General features: G+C 41.0%; 1 long non-coding RNA gene across 1 annotated transcript in view; it reads left to right on the top strand.

Annotated features, from left to right (window-relative positions):
* LOC123331728 overlaps nucleotides 1-17,926 on the top strand; it is a 192,699-nt gene that overhangs the window by 13,466 nt on the left and 161,307 nt on the right. The window contains exon 2 of the long non-coding RNA XR_006548471.2: nucleotides 5,182-5,253. This is a non-coding gene — a long non-coding RNA (uncharacterized LOC123331728). The remainder of the gene's footprint in view (nucleotides 1-5,181; nucleotides 5,254-17,926) is intronic.

The raw sequence follows: 17,926 nt of genomic DNA, 5'->3' as shown, positions 1-17,926 counted from the left end.
CAGTAGACATAAGAGACATGAGTTTAATCCCTGGTTCAGGAAGATCCCCTGGAGGAGGGCATGGCAACCCACTCTAGTATTCTTGTCTGGAGAAGCCCATGGACAGAGGAGCTTAGAGGGCTATAGTCCATAGGGTTGCAAAGAGTCAGTCATGACTGAAGCAACTTAGCACAGCACAGCACAGCACAGCATAACGTCTTTGGAGAAATCTGCATTTAGATCTTTGGCTAATTTTTTATTGGGTTGTTTATTTTTTGATATTGAGCTGTGCAAGTTGTTTGTATGTGTTCTTCGTTTGCAAGAATTTTTTCCATTCTGAGGGTTGTCTTTTTCTTTCACTGATGGTTTCCTTTGCTGTGAAAATGCTTTTAGGTTTATTAGGTCCCACTTGTTTATTTTTGTTTTATTTTTCATGATTCTAAGAGGTGGATCAAAAAAGAACTTGCTGCATTTTATGTCAAAGCTTGTTCTGCTTTTTCCCTCAAGAGTTTCATAGTATCTGTCCTTTTATTTAGATCTTTAATCTGTTTGGAGTTTATTTTGTGTAGGCTGTTAGGGAGTAGTCTAATTTCATTCTCATTTTCATTGCTAAGCAAGCTGCATGCTGTCCTCCAGAGTGGCTACTCCCAGTTTCCATTCCCAGAACCAGTTGTAGGAGGGTTCCCTTTTGTCCACACCCTCTCCAGCATTTACTGTTTGTTGAGTTTCTGCTTCTGGCCATTCTGACCTGTGTGAGGTGATACCTCCTTGAAGTGTTGATTATTTGCATTTCTTTCATATTCAGTGATGTTGACATCTTTTCAGGTGATTTTTAAAAAACATACTTATTCAAGTTGGCTTCTTGAATGGCTTCCATGTTTTAATATTTTCCCAATGACATTTCCCCTAGGACATTTCTTGAGGGCAGGTGTTTTTTAACTTACAGCCCCTCAGGCCTTGTGAATGCTAAGTGCCCATGAGCATTAGTTGTTGTTATGGGAAATGACCAAAGGCGGCAGCATGTCTTTATGCCCCACTCTGGTTACTGGAGAACCAGTGCCTTAGGGAAAGTACTGTTCCTGGATTGTCAATTAGGGTGGAATGTGCCAGAAGAAACACCCAGGGCTTGTGTCCCATTCCTTCTTCCTTCCTTACCCCTATCCCCTGGACACATCCCAGATCCTGTAACACAACTCTTGGAGGGTGCTTTCATCCATAGGTAGGGCGACCCTAAAGAAGGGGGCTGGAGGTGGGGACCCGACCACCAGGAGACATGGGGCCCACGCGGCTTTTTGAAGCTCTTCCAGCGCAGAGGCTCCACATCCTTTGGGTGCAGTAGGCATAGTTTCGCTGCAGGAGGACTTGCTTGGATCTGGAGGTCATGAGCCCATGCAGAGGGGAATAAACACATCAGATCCGTGGGGCAGGGCTCATTAGCTGGCACATCCTCCCCAGCTCCATCAGCCCCATGACAGTCCATCCTTGGGATCCAAGCCTGCTCAGGCTTCAGGGATGTGACAGCAGCCCGGGTCACCAAGGCCTAAGGGGAATAGAGTTGCATTCTCTTTTTGTAATTTGTATTTTGTATTGGTGATTAGGTGACTTAAATATTGTGAAGTGAAAGTTGCTCAGTCGTGTCCGACTCTGCGACCCCATGGACTATACAGTCCATGGAATTCTCCAGGCCAGAACACTCGAGTGGGTAGCCTTTCCCCTCTCCAGGGGATCTTCCCAACCCAGGGATCAAACCCAGGTCTCCCGCATTGCGGGTGGATTCTTTACCAACTGAGCCACCAGGGAAGCCCAAGAATACTGGAGTGGGTAGCCTATCCCTTCTCCAGCAGATCTTCTTGACCCAGGAATCAAGCCGGGGTCTCCTGCATTGCATGTGGATTCTTTACCAACTGAGCTATCAGGGAAACCCTACAATATTGTAGTATGTAGTTTTGTTTTTTTTTTTTTTTTTAGGTATAGAGCAACATGATTCACTTATACATAGATGTGTACACGTCCTTTTTCTGGTTCTCTTCCCGTATAGTTTATTATACAGTACTGATTAGGGGTCCTCATCCTATACTGGGTTCTTGTTGATTATTTTTTAGAGAGTAGTGTGTATATGTTCATCTCTACCTGTTCATTTCAAAAATCTGATTTTCTCCTCAATTACTCTTTGGAGGGTGGTTCTCCAGGATTTTATGGTAGGTCTATCTTCATCTCTTAAATGCAGTTTCTTATTCCTCTCTGTATTGTCTCTTATCATTTACATGGCACTAGCACCATAACAGCGTTCCATTTTCTCCGTGCCTTTTCCACTATTCTTCATAGATATGTCATGATAGCCTTTCACACTAGTGCAGAGTGATCCCTTGTTGTGGTTTTGATTTCATGTCTGTCATAGTTTATGACATTCAGCAAGTTTTTATGGGCTATTTTTTAAAACACGGTGAGTAGAATTTACTATAAAAGTTTCTTTTTCATAGTGTGCTCAGGTTTTTTTAAAAATTATTTTCTATTTGTTTCCCCTGAAAAAATTTTAAATGCAGGTATCATTTAGAGCCCAGTATTCCCTGTGAATACAAAGTGTCCATGAACAATAGTTATAGAGTTGCTATTTAGAGCATGGCCACAGTACTGCAGAAATTCTTCTATCCTTAGACTTACTACTCTGGTAACCAGAGTCTTAGGGTTAGTCCTAGTTCCTGGTTGTAAATTAGAGTGGAATGTGAGAGTAGAAGCCACCAAAAGCTTGTGTCTCTTTAGTAGTTGTTTTATTTTAAATTAATTTGTACTTTTTATTGGAGTAAATTCAACTTACAATGTTGTGTTTCCTCTAGAAGTACAGAATCTTGTTCACTTGTACCCATGCAGGTATCTATTCATATCTGGCTTTTTCACATATAGATTATTCGATTGGTTAGTACCCACCCTTGGTAATGTACGTCCATGCTTACTATGCATTTTATATGTATCATTGGTATAAGTTAATCCCAACCTCCTATTATAACCCTTCCATTCACCATTACCCTTTGGTAATTATAAGTTTTTTCCCCTAAGACTATGTGATTATTTCAAATGTCATTGAAATTTGTATACTACAAAGCTACGGTCATTAAGGCAATATGGTACTGGCACAAAACCAGAAATATAAACCAATGGAACAATATAAGAAAGCCCAGAGATAAATCCATGCACATATGGGCACCATATATTTGACAAAAGAGGCAAAGATATAAAATGCAGAAAAGGCAGCATCTTCAATAAGTGGTGCTGGAAAAACTAACTGGACAGCTACATGTGAAAGAATGAAATCAGGACACCTCATAACACCATATACAAAAAAAATCAAAATGGATTAAGACTTATTAATAAATATAAGGCCAGAAACTATAAAACTCTTAGAGGAAAACATAGGCCGTACACTCCTTGATGTAAATCACAGCAAGATCCTCTGTGACCCATCTCCTAGGGTAATGGAAATAAAATCAAAAATTAAATGGGACCTAATTAAACTTGAAAGCTTATGCACAGAAAAGGAAACAATAAAGATTAAAAACAACCCTCAGAATGGGAGAAAATAATAGCCAATGAAACAACTGACAAAGTATTAATCTCCAAAATATACAAGCAGCTCATACGGCTCAAGATCAGGAAAACAAACAATCCCATCAACAAATGGGCAGAAGACCTAGACAGACATTTCTTCAAAGAAGACATATAGATGACTAATATACACATGAAAAGATGCTCACCATTGCTCATTATTAGAGAAATTCAAATCAAAACTACAATGAGTTTGTAGTGTGTATATTCTCAACTCACACCAGTCAGAATGGCCATCATCAAAAATTTTACAAACAACAAATGCTGAAGAGGGTGTGGAGAAAAGGTGACCCTCTTACACTGTTGGTGGGAATGCAAACTGATACAGCCACTATGGGGGACAGTATGGAGACTCCTCAAAACACTAGGACTAAAACTACCATATGACCCAACAATCCCACTACTGGGCAAATAGCCTGAGGAAACCATAATTGAAAAAGCCACGTGTACCCAGATGTTCAGTGCAGCACTATTTACAATAGCCAGGACATGGAAGCAACCTAGATGTCCATCAACAGATGAATGGATAAGAAACTGTGGAACATATATACAATGGAATATTACTCAACCATACAAAGGAACACGTTTGAGTCAGTTCTAATGAGGTGGGTGAACCTAAAGCCTATTGTACAGAGTGAAGTAAGTCAGAAAGACAAATATTTAACATTAACACGTGTATGGAATCTATAAAGATGGCATTGACAAACCTACTTGCAACAGCAATGGACACGCAGACACAGAGAACAGACTTGTGGACACAGGGTGGGGAAGGAGAGGGTGAGATATATGGAGAGAGTAACATGGAAATATATACATTACCATATGTAAAACAGATAGCCAGTGGGAATTTTCTGTATGACGTAGGGAGCTCAAACCTGATGCTCTGTGACAACCTAAAGGGGTGGGATGGGGTGAGAGGTGGGAGAGAGTTTCAAGATGGAGGGGATATATATATATATATATATATATATATGGCTGATTCATGTTGCTGTCTGGCAGAAACCAATGCAATATTGCAAAGTAATTATCCTCCAATTAAAAATAAATTAATTAAAATGCAAAAAAGAATGCTAATACTTTAGCCAGTCCAGTATAAGTTAACATGTTTTTACTAATATTTATATCATTATCTATTTAAATGATTTAAAAATTTTTCACCTAAAAATGATCGGACCAGGAATAACAGTAAGCTAATAAAAAGTACCAAACTATCCCCAAATTTTCATACTTTAAGTAGAAATAAACTGAACTTTGAGAGATTGCTTTTTGGTTCCAAAGATCATATTTCACTTAATAGTAAACATAATAAAGATTATTTACATAACATGTTAAACTTACCCTGTGTTAAGTATTTGTGTGGGCCAGTGGTGGGTAGTGAAGACATTAAATATTTTCTCCCTGTCTCTCTGTCAGTATAATTGAAAAACTAAGGTTTTAAATAAGATGAATTGAGAAGACTTCATGGAATGGAGAGAATTTGAATCAGGCCTTGAAGAATAGGCAGGACTTTAAAATATGGACATAGTTGGGAGACAGCATGCCAGGGAGAGAGAAAATCCATGCTTGGTTGTCTGAAATAACCCAATATTTTTCTTGTTTCAGGTTCAAGTTTTGAAACTGCTTTTGAATTTGTCTGATAATCCAGCCATGACAGCCGGACTTCTTGGTGTCCAAGTAAGTACTTGCATATTTGTTTTGTCTATACAGATATATGGATTTGTCAGAGAGATCTGGAAGGAAATATTTATCCCAAAATATTAACAGGAATTATCTCTGAGGAGCAATATTAGAAGTGGTTTTTCCTTCTGTTTTGGGTCTTTTTGCCTATATGAATTACCTAAATTTTCTGTAATGAACATATTCTACTTTTGAAAACCAGTTTGAAAAAGTCTCCATGTAATAATAAATTATAATTTTTGTGTCTCTGTTCAATTTGGGGTACTTATATCATCACATCTTTTATACTTGACCTCTTTATGTTCAATATATCTTAGTATCCACTGAAACACTAGTATTTATGTGCCTGATGTCGGACTGAGTGTCAAGATAAACCAGTGAGTATAGCATGATATCGTGCTTGTCCTCATGAACTTACAGTCTAGGGAGAAAACACACACAAAAAAATGTAAGAAATGAGCAAGATCATTAAAAGCTGTGGTGTTTTCAAGGGAGTATAAGTTGTGTTGTTGTAGAATGTCCTATAGAAAAAGGACCCTGTCATATTCATCCGCTCAGCCCTATGCTGTTAGCAATTTGTGAATTAATGAGTTTCTATGATGACTATATGATGGATCTTTATGAGGAAAAATGACTGCATTCTTTGTTTGTTCAGTCGCTCAGTTGTGTTTGACTCTTTGCGACCCCATGAACTGCAGCATGCCAGGCTTCCCTGTCCTATCTCCCAGAGCTTGCTCAAACTCATGTCCATTGAGTCGGTGATGCATCCAACCATCTCATTCTCTGTCATCCCCTTCTTTTTGGCCTTCAATCTTTTCCAGCATCAGGGTCTTTTCCAATGAGTTGGCTCTTCACATCAGGCCAAGGAAATAGTATTGTTTAGGTAAAACTCCAAACCTCTTGTTTCCATTAGTTCTTACACTGGTTCAGAATATAATGAACTGCCTCAACAAAAAAAGACCATTTAGCTATTTAGCCAACTTTCATGGAAGGTTCACTGTTTTACCTGTTGTATGTAGAAGAATGTGCCTAGAAAATAAGAGCTTTAGTTTATCACCATGATGCAAACATGAAGGAAAAGGTAACAGTGATACCAAAATTCTAATTGATCATATTTTTCCAAAGAGTAATGCAGTCTAGAAGTAATACACATAAATTTCTCATTTTTCACCTTGTTTACAAAGGGATTCTTTTGACTGCTGAATTTAAACAGTAAATATCATTTACTGTAAATACCTTTCATCATTAACACAGCTACAACTTGCCATGGTCTCCTGGTTTATTTTGGACCATTTTATTAAATGGTCAATAAAGCTCAAATGAATATAAGAGGTTGTTCTGAAACCATTTTGTTTTTATTTTGCTTTAGCTAAGCTACTCCAGTTATTTCCTCTACACAGAGCGACAGTGACCTTTTTATGTGTAAGCTACCCTTCCACTGTTGAAAATGACTTGCAGTTACTCATCTGGTACAACAACAGTATGTTTCATAACTGCCCTAGGAAGGACCCTATTCTTCTAGTAGTAATAAGATCTCGTACTCCCAACCCCACCTGCCACTCTGCTTTCAGGTCTGTTCTGATCATTAGAACCTATTTTAGTCCATGAAAACTTTAAACTGTTAGGATATTTCCTAATGTTTCCTGTTTCCAAATACTCACCCACCCCTGTTTAATGTGTATAACATACTGTGTGTGTTAGTCACTCAGTCATGTCCGACTCTTTTGTGACCTCATGGACTGCAACCCACTAGGCTCCTCTGTCCTTGGAATTCTCCAGGCAAGAATACTGGAGTGGGTTGCCATTTCTTTCTGCAGGGGATCTTCCCAACCCAGAGACTGAACCCACACTGTAGGCAGGTTCTTTACCAAGTATGAGCTACCAGGGAAGCCCTATACTGGGGTCAATCAAATCTATCCAAAGGCAATTGGTTAAATCAATTATCTAGTCTTTAAGGACATTGCATCCAAGTACTGCACTTCGGACTCTTTTGTTGACTATAATGGCTACTCCATTTCTTCTAAGGGATTCTTGCCCATAGTAGTAGGTGTAATGGTCATCTAATTAAATTCACCCATTCCAGTCAATTTAGTTCGCTGATTCCTAAAATGTCGATGTTCACTCTTGCCATCTCCTGTTTGACCACTTCCAATTTTCCTTGATTCATGGACCTAACATTCCAGGTTCCTATGCAGTATTGCTCTTTACAGCATCAGACTTTACTTCCATCGCCAGTCACATCCACAACTGGGTGGTGTTGTTGCTTTGTCTCCACCTCTTCATTCTTTCTGGAGTTACTTCTCCACTGATCTCCAGTAGCATATTGGGCACCTACCAACCTGGGGAGTTCATCTTTCAGTGTCCTATCTTTTTTACCTTTTTATACTGTTCATGGGGTTCTCAAGGCAAAAATACTGAAGTAGTTTTCCATTCCCTTCTCCAGTGGACCAGGTTTTGTCAGAACTCTCCACCATGACCTGTCTGTCTTGGGTGGCCCTACAAGGCATGGCTCATAGTTTCATTGAGTTAGACAAGGCTGTGGTACATGTGATCAGATTGGTTAGCTTTCTGTGGTTGTGGTTTACATTCTGTCTGCCCTCTGATGGAGAAGGATAAAAGGCTTATGGAAACTTCCTGTTGGGAGAGACTGACTGACGGGGAAACTGGGTCTTGTTCTGATGGGTGGGACCATGCTCAGTTCAGTTCAGTTCAGTTCAGTTGCTCAGTCGTGTCCGACTCTTTGCAACCCCATGAATCACAGCACGCCAGGCCTCCCTGTCCATCACCAACTCCCAGAGTCCACTCAGACTCACGTCCATTGAGTCAGTGATGCCATCCAGGCATCTCACCCTCTGTCGTCCCCTTCTCCTCCTGCCCCCAATCCCTCCCAGCATCACAGTCTTTTCCAATGAGTCAACTCTTCGCATGAGGTGGCCAAAGTACGGAGTTTCAGCTTTAGCATCATTCCTTCCAAAGAAATCCCAGGGCTGATCTCCTTCAGAATGGACTGGTTGGATCTCCTTGCAGTCCAAGGGACTCTCAAGAGTCTTCTCCAACACCACAGTTCAAAAGCATCAATTCTTCGGTGCTCAGCTTTCTTCACAGTTCAACTCTCACATCCATACATGACCACAGGAAAAACCATAGCCTTGACTAGACGGACCTTTGTTGGCAAAGTAGTCTCTGCTTTTGAATATGCTATCTAGGTTGGTCATAACTTTCCTTCCAAGGAGTAAGCGTCTTTTAATTTCATGGCTGCAATCACCATCTGCAGTGATTTTGGAGCCCTCCAAAATAAAGTCTGACACTGTTTCCACTGTTTCCCCATCTATTTTCCATGAAGTGATGGGACCGGATGCCATGATCTTCGTTTTCTGAATGTTGAGCTTTAAGCCAACTTTTTCACTCTCCTCTTTCACTTTCATCAAGAGGCTTTTTAGTTCCTCTTCGCTTTCTGCCATAAAGGGTGGTGTCATCTGCGTATCTGAGGTTATTGATATTTCTCCTGGCAATCTTGATTCCAGCTTGTGTTTCTTTCAGTCCAGCGTTTCTCATGATGTACTCTGCATATAAGTTAAATAAGCAGGGTGACAATATACAGCCTTGACGTACTCCTTTTCCTATTTGGAACCAGTCTGTTGTTCCATGTCCACTTCTAACTGTTGCTTCCTGACCTGCATACATATTTCTCAGGATGCAGGTCAGGTGGCCTTGTATTCCCATCTCTTTCTTTATTTTCCACAGTTTGTTGTGATTCACACAGTCAAAGGCTGTTGCATAGTCACTAAAGCAGAAGTAGATGTTTTTCTGGAACTCTTACTTTTTTGATGATCCAACGGATGTTAGCAATTTGATCTCTGGCCCTCTGCCTTTTCTAAATCCAGCTTGAACATCTGGAAGTTTACAAATGGGAGAGTTCGACTATAAATAAAGTTGAGCACTAAAGAATTGATGCTTTTGAACTGTGGCACTGGAGAAGACTCTTGAGAATCCCTTGGACTGCAAGGAGATCCAACCAGTCAATCCTAAAGGAAATCAGTCCTGAATATTTGTTGGAAGGACTGTTGCTGAAGCTGAAACTCCAATACTTTGGCCACCTGATGAAATGAACTGACTCACTGCTAAAGACCCTGATGCTGGGAAAGATTGAAGGCAGGAGGAGAAAGGGGTGACAGAGGATGAGATGGTTGGGTGGCATCCCTGACTCGATGGACATGAGTTTGAGTAAGCTCTGGGAGTTGGTGATGGACAGGAAAGCCTGGCATGCTGCAGTCCATGGCGTCACAAAGAGTCAGACACAACTGAGCGACTGAACTGAACTGAGTCTTTAAAGAGAATGAATCAAGTCTGAATGTGCTAATGTGTAAAGACATCCATGACATACGGTTGTTTTTCAAAATGTTGTAGGCAAATATGTCTAATGTGACTCCATGTGTGGTTTTTTAAATCTGAAAATGTATGCTTCTATATGGACAGAATACTTCTGTCATTCGTATGTAGTCATTTTGGTATATGTAGAATGAAACACCAGAGAAGGCAATGGCACCCAACTCCAGTACTCTTGCCTGGAAAATCCCATGGACAGAGGAGCCTGGTGGGCTGCAGTCCATGGGGTCGCTAAGAGTTGGACACGACCGAGCGACTTCACTTTCACTTTTCTCTTTCATGTATTGGAGAAGGAAATGGCAACCCACTCCAGTGATCTTGCCTGGAGAATCCCAGGGACGGGGGCGCCTGGTGGGCTGCCGTCTCTGGGGTTGCACAGAGTCGGACACGACTGACACGACTTAGCAACAGCAGCAGCAGAATGAAACACGGACTCCTGAGAGTAAGACTAGAGAGTCAGGAAATGACTTTTCTTTGTACAGGTGCTTAGTCTAGGGTTTGAATTTATTTACTATTAACATACATTTTGTAGGGTTTTTTTTTTTTTCCAGTAAAGTAGAAAAAAGTCACAAGATCATTTTCTCCTCTTAACTGAAAGAAGTTTTATTCATTAATTTTCATCCCTATTTTACAATGACTTAAATTCCAAGATATAAAAATACTCAGCAGTTATTTTAATAGTATTTTTCTCCCATGAGCTACTGTAACAATTTGTTGATTTGTTTGAATTCAGCTAGGTTTTTTCCCCTCTACCCACCGCAGATCCCCAGGTTTTTGTTATATTCAAGTTCATAACCACCACCATGCTTAATTATTAAGTATATCAATTTTTAAGCAGAAGGTTTCCTATTCATATATTTAAGGCAAAGCTTTAAGAGAAGAGTACTTTAAATTTTCTTTGTAAATCATAGATTTCCGTAGGAAGTCACAAATCCTCAAATAGAAAATGTGCTTTCTCAGAGTTATTCTGATATACAAATGAAACTTGGGAGAAGTATTTTTACAGTGGAAAAGGGATTCAGTATATGATGAAAACATGAAAATTCTCAATTAGCTACAGTAGTAATAATGTACATTATTAGAGCTAAGAATAATTATGAGTGATGCAAACATAAGTATTAATTCCCTGAAAGGCGTGTATGAGTGCTAAGCTGCTTCACTCGTGTCTGACTCTTTTTGACCCTATGAACTGTATCCCGCCAGGCTCCTCAGTCCACGGGATTCTCCAGGCAGGAATACTGGAGTAGGTTGCCATTCCCTCCTCCAGGGGATCTTCCTGACCCAGGGATTGAACCTGCATCTCCTGCAACTCCTGCATTGCAGGCTGATTCTTTACCTCTGAGCCACCGGAGAAGCCACTGAAAGGCATATTTCTTTATAAAAATGTTTCTTAGTCTTCCTCCTTGTTTAATGAAAATATATATTCAAAATGTACACACATTAAAACCAAGATTTGATTTTAATATGCTGTTGCAGCATTGGGTTCTAAAACTCCCTCTCTTCTTTTCCTTTATTATTAGTTTGAACAAATAATAACATTTCCTGGAGATCAGAGCATTGCGTTTGAAATGTCAAAATGCTAGAGAAAAAGAGGGAGTCATTTTAACTATCTAGAAAGATTTGCACAGTGAAAGTGCACAATTAGATCTTTACCTATGTAGGTCATGGCACATCTTACCCTTTTTTAGGTGGTCCTATTTGATGGTTCCACCCTCTTGGGCAATGAGTATCAAAGTGTTCCTCAGTTACCACAGGAGAAATGGATTTCAATAAAATCTTACATGTTGGTATGGATGCTGGCTAATCAAAGAGGAATCTAGGGCACATTAGTTTTTGAAAGGCAGAAATAGACTTTTTCATCAAACCCATGGGAGAGCAGTGAAAAAACACCATAAAAAGCCTAATATAAAGGACATGACACTTGCCTGGAGAAAAGTTTTCGAGATGAAATTATTCACTTATTACCTCCTCCTACCTTCTTTCTTTCAGGTCAGTCATATCCATGGAACTGTGTCTGACCCCTATGGTTCATCTTGATAGCTCTCTTATTTGGCTTCTTCATAACATTTTGAGTATCATTCAAGTTAACCCTGCATTATATGTGACAATGTGTCTTTTGAGCATCTTAGATGTGTAAATCATGGTCTCTATAATGAAATTTTATTGTCTTTAGCACATAGACCATGTCATTTTTTTGTTTCCCCTAGTTTCTACCATGGCCTTAGGTATACAGTAGCATGTTGGGATAATATTTTAATGAATTATCTTCTCTGTGTGTGTCTCCTTACACCTAGCCCTTCCCATATTCAGCAAAGATATTTCATCACCTAACAGAAAGGTTATTATAGCAGAAGAGCAGAAAACTAAAAAGTTAATTCTCAGCCTTTGAGTTTTTAAAAGCCTATTAAGAGTTTCAGGAACCAGGGCTTTTGAGCTTCAGAAGCTTAAGCCCTAAAGAACCCAGGTCATACACTTCATGACATACATAATAGATTTGAAAGGATACAGGATCAACCTGAGCCAATTTTTTTTTCTCCCCAGACTAGATGAAAATTCCATGGGATGTGAGAGGAGTGAGTTAGGACAAAAGTCCTTGAAAAGACCCTTAACAGAGATGCGGTTACCTGCGCTGTGGGGCAAGACCCAAGTGGAAGACAAAGGAGAGAGGGTTGGAGAAAGCTGAGTAGGTGGGACTGTGCCTGGCCTCTCCCTCACAGAGAGGGAGGCAACAAGCTCTGAAGGGCTCCCCTGAGTCCAGCCTGGCTCCAGCCCTGTGGACTAGACTTGGTTGTAGCCTTATTATTCCCCAGACTCCAGTGAGTTCTGGGGAAGGACCCAGTGTTTTCTGAGTAGTGCTGAGTGGCCTCAAGACCTGAGGAAACTTCAAGTCAAGGTTAAGGAGGTACGGTAGTGATCTGACTCCAACTGAAATTGAGGCCTGGGTAGAATTTAAATATTCTTGCAACACATGTGCAGGGACAATTAAGGCTTTCCATGACAATGTACCTGTCAGTGGTTCCAGGGTGGACAGCAGAACACAAAAGATCAAATACTTTCTCTTTGTCTTAGCCACAGCCCCAGAGATTGTGGGGAGAACTTGAATGGTCTGAGATTAAGTTTTATATTACCTGGAGGAATGGGGGCCTCTAATTGACTAATCACAAGAAAAAACTTCTTGTGCACCTGAATTTGTGGGTTGACACTTATAGTAACCCTGCCAAGGCACTCTATATTTGGTCAGTTGGATGGACCTGAGGCCAACATTTAAGAGAAAAGTGAATCAGAAGACAAGAAGCCCCTGCTGAGGGTTGGGTAAATTAGTACGTACTGAAGTGCTCCCTGAACTGTCCTCGCCTTAGTCTGCTTTCACTCCAACACTTCCCAGCTTCTTTAGTCCTCAGCACTGACCATGGTGTTGTAAATACCGAATACTACAATACCCCTGGTTAGCCAAAGGAGAGTCAAGCTAGGGTCACTCAACTGTTTACTAGGGCAGGAGGGTGAATTCAGGCATTTTAGAGTTTTCCCAGACATACAGAGGTGGAAACAAGAAGAGGTTTTAATATAAGTCTCAGATACCCAACTTTGTGTGTAGTTACAAATGTATGACTTGATCACTGACTTTTAGCAGGTAAACAGAGCTGGACAGGTTCATGTTTTTAAGTGGGCTGTAGCCTCAGTATTGCATATGGTAGGACCACATTATTTATTAAATTTTGTGGGCCTGCTCTGATTGTGCTATAGAAAGGCAGAGGTCTCCTGAGTCAATCGGGGTTGTTGAATCACATTCAATGAATGTCCTAGCATTTCAATTGAAGAATTCTGCTATTGAGGGACTCCCCTGGAGTAATCAATTAAAAGCAGTAGCATTAAGCAGCTAACGGTGCCGGGAAATCAATACCGGCATGGGGAAGAAACAATTCCCTGCAATGATTTCTATGCAAATTTTTATTCTTGTACCTAATGACATTAGGATGCACTAATGATACATAAGTCAACGAGGAGCTTCTTTCCCAGTTAAGTGTGAAGCACATTTTTGCCCCTACAACCTTGGTGGCCAATTGGGAGGCCTACTGTCACTGCTGGGAAACCATAGATTAGGGAAAGACAGCCCAGCTTTCTTTGTATGTATCACTCCTGTGGGAGAGATGGAGCTCAGATAAAAAGGAGGACTTTCTGGAGATTGGCATGGGTCCCTGAAAGGGCCAAGACCGTTCCTTCTTTCATTTACTGAGCATTTGTCCATGCTGGCCCTGCACCTTTAATTGTTCCTTTGGACTGCAAGGAGATCCAACCAGTCCATTCTAAAGGAGATCAGCCCTGGTATTTCTTTGGAAGGAATGATGCTAAAGCTGAAACTCCAGTACTTTGGCCACCTCATGCGAAGAGTTGACTCATTGGAAAAGACTCTGATGCTGGGAGGGATTTGGGGGCAGGAGGAGAAGGGGACGACAGAGGATGAGATGGCTGGATGTATCACTGACTCGATGGATGTGAATCTGAGTGAATTCCGGGAGTTGGTGATGGACAGGGAGGCCTGGCGTGCTGCGATTCATGGGGTCGCAAAGAGTCGGACACGACTGAGTGACTGATCTGATCTCCACTTATGGCCAGCAGAATCCAGTAAAAGACACCTGAAGCTCAGCTCAAACTGCTTCGAGACTTTTTCCAGATTCCACTTCTTCACAGCCTTTTGCCTCAAAATGTGGATCAAAGAAATGTTGTATTTCTTTTGTTCTCTAATGTGATTTGGCTTCCCAGTGAGGTCTGGGGAAGAGCCCAGTGTTTCCTAGGTAGTACTGAGTACCCTCAACACCTGAAGAAACTTCAAGTCAAGGTTAAGGAGACATGGCAGTGATCTGACTCCAGCTGAATTTGAGGCCTGGGAGGAATTTGAGTATCTTTGCAACACATGTGTGGGGACTATTAAGGCTACCCATGACAATGTACCTGTCAGTGGTTCCAGGATGGGCAGCAGAAAACAAAAGATCAGATGGTGCTAGTGGTAAAGAACCCACCGCCAATGCAGGGGGCACAGCAGACCTGGATTCCATCCCTGGGTTGGGAAGATCCCCTGGAGCAGGGCATGGCAACCCACTCCAGTATTCTTGACTGGAGAATTCCATGGACAGAGGAACCTGGTGGGCTACCGTCCATAGGGGTTGAAAGAGTTGGACACAACTGAAGCGACTTAGCACAAACATGATTTAATCTGTTTAGAGACCACACTGTGCTGTGCTGTGCTTAGTCACTCAGTCATGTCCAACTCTTTGCGACCCCATGGACAGTAGCCCACCAGGCTCCCCTGTCCCTGGAATTCTCCCGGCAAGAATACTGGAGTGCGTTGCCATGCCCTGCTCCAGGGGATCTTCCCAACCCAGGGGTTGAACCCAGGTCTCTTGCATGCCAGTGGATTCTTTCCTGTTTGAGCCACCAGGGAAGCCCAAGAATACTGGAGTGGGTATCCTATCCCTTCTCCAGGGAACTTCCCGACCCAGGAATCAAACCAGGGTCTCCTGCATTGCAGGTGGATTCTTTACCAGCTGAGCTACCAGGGAAGCCCAGAGACCACACAGCTCCACCCAAATTTGGTAGAAAATTCAATGTCAGGATTATTGAGGCCTCCAGGGTCATGTTAAGTGCTCTTTCCCAGACCATCACTGGGAGTGCTCAGATCTTCAGTCTATATCCTGGATGGTCTCTTCAAGGCTAACAGCTCTGCTGATTCTGCTTAAGCTGAGGTGGAGGGTTTCTGTCCAGGCTGGGAGCCCCGGATCAGCCTGCAGTCTAGCCTTTCTTGGATACCACTTGGCCATTTTCTTCTGATGTCTTGTCACCTTCCTGTGCACTGTCAGGGAACAGGGCAGCTAAATGCTCTACTTGTAGAATTGGTAAAACTCCACTAGCCTTGCCAGTTTGGAGGGTCAGTCTTAAAGCTCTAGGTCCCTCTTTATGTGAGGTACCAAACCTCAGAGCCACTTCGATTTTAGCACAGCAGTTTAGCTCTTTGCTTCCTTTTGCCTTGGCTTTAGAGTACACCATTCTTTTAACTTTGACCTGGGAGCTGTTGAATCCCCAGGTTTCTAGGTCATAAGGCTTGTATTACTCTTGACCTGTGGTGTTGGAGAAGACTCTTGAGAGTCCCTTGGACTTCAGGGAGATCCAACCAGTCCATCCTAAAGGAAATCAGTCCTGAATATTCATTGGAAGGACTGATGCTGAAGCTGAAACTCCAATAATTTGGCCATCTGATGCAAAGAACTGACTCATTGGAAAAGACCCTGATGCTGGGAAAGATTGAAGGCTGGAGGAGAAGGGGATGACAGAGGATGAGATGATTGGATGGCATCACCCACTCAATGGACATGAGTTTAAGTGAACTCCGGGCGTTGGTGATGGACAGGGAGGCCTGGCATGCTGCAGTCCATGGGGTTGCAAAGAGTTGGACACGACTGAGCGACTGAACTGAACTGAACTGAGGGTGTGTGTGCACCTGCGTGTTTGCACATGTGTGGGTGGATATTGGAAAGGAGAGAGGGAGGAGCTCTCCTTCTGTTTGAATTTCCCCTTTTCAACCTCCCTGCTCCTTCACCCTGCTTCACTTAGCAAACTCCTAGCCATCCTTCAAGACTCAGCTTATATGTCACTCTTTTTGATGTTTTCCATGGCCCCTTACTCTAATTAGGCTCCCATTGCATGCATGCATAGCACTTTGAATCTATTCTACGTAGCACATACCATAATGGTAATGAGTTATTAAAGTGATTGTTAATATTAGTTAATATTAATATTGGTTTGTAAGTTCTATAAGGATAGGAACTAATCTTTTTGTTCATTGTTATATTCCCATTGCCTTCCAATATCTGACATTTAGAAGATGAAAAAGAATGGAATAAGTGAATAAATGAAGGGGGAAATTTGAATATTTTTTAAGTAATGCAGAAGTTATTTTCTAATCTTTCTTTAAGTTTATATAGTAGTGATAGCTTATAGGATGAAAATAGACTGCGTTGACTATTGTGCTGAAAGAGTTGGCATAGAATTGTTTATATTATCCTTTTCAACATATATAGTATCTGTAGTGAAATCTTTTTTCACTCCTTGTATCAGTAAGTTGAGTCCTCTGTCTTGAACTTTATGAAATAAAAAATTTCCTATTCATCTAAGAAACACCATTAAGAGAATGAAAGGCAAGCCATAATGGGTAAAGGGCTTATATTCAAAACATATAAACAATTTCTACAAATCAATTAAAAATAAAAATATAGATAGCAATTTAAAAATTGTAAAGACTTGAACAGATATTTCAAAAAATAAGATTTTGAAATGGTCACCAAGCATCGTTAGTCATCAGAGAAATGCAAATTAAAACCACAATGAGAAATCACTACACATCTATCAGGATAAAAGACCAACGATACCCAGTAAAATCAAGGATGGGGGAGCTGCTAAAACTTTCATGCACTGTTGAATGGAATCTTAATTGGTACAATCATTTTTGAAAACTGGCAGCATCTACTCAAGTTGAATATATATGTGTACCCAGTGGCCTTACAAGTCAATCTGTCTCTCCAATAGAAATGCATATGTGTGTGCACCAAAAGACAAATGCAAGATATTCATAGCAGCATTATTTGTGATAGCATCAAACTGAAAGAAACCCAAATGTTCATCAACATTTGTCTAGATATATACATTGTGGTATATTCACGCCATGTCATATCACAGAGCAATTAGAAAAAACAAACTACTACTAAACCAAACAACTGACTTAATTTCATAGGCATAAGGTTGATAAAGAAGCTAGATGCAAAAGAGTCCATTTATATCAAATTCATATACAGACAAAATTAATCAATGATGATAGAGATCAGAATAATAGTAGACCAGGAGGGACATTAGAGAGATGTTTGGGAAGTTGATTAATGTTCTAAGTCCTGATCTAGGTGGTGTGCTCACTTTATAAAAGTTAACCAGTCTGTACAATTAAGATTTACCTTTATTGTATATATGTTATACTTTGTGTGGTGTGTGTGCTAAGTTGCTTCAGTCGTGTCTAACTCTTTGTGACCCTATGGACTGTAGCCCACCAGGCTCCTCTGTCCGTGGGATTCTCAAGGCAAGAATACTGAAGTGGGTTTCCATGCCCTCCTCCAGGGGATCTTCCCCACCCAGGGATCCAACCCATGTATGTCTCTTTTGTCTCCTGCATTATCAGGTGAGTTCTTTACCACTAGTGCCACCTGGGAAGCCATGTTATACTTTAAAGGTTTTTAAAAATAAA

The sequence above is a fragment of the Bubalus bubalis genome, chromosome X (genome assembly GCF_019923935.1).
Source record: "Bubalus bubalis isolate 160015118507 breed Murrah chromosome X, NDDB_SH_1, whole genome shotgun sequence".
Lineage (NCBI taxonomy): Eukaryota > Metazoa > Chordata > Mammalia > Artiodactyla > Bovidae > Bubalus > Bubalus bubalis.
Note: the sequence above shows the minus strand (reverse complement) of the source record. Positions and strands in the feature narration are given on the sequence as shown.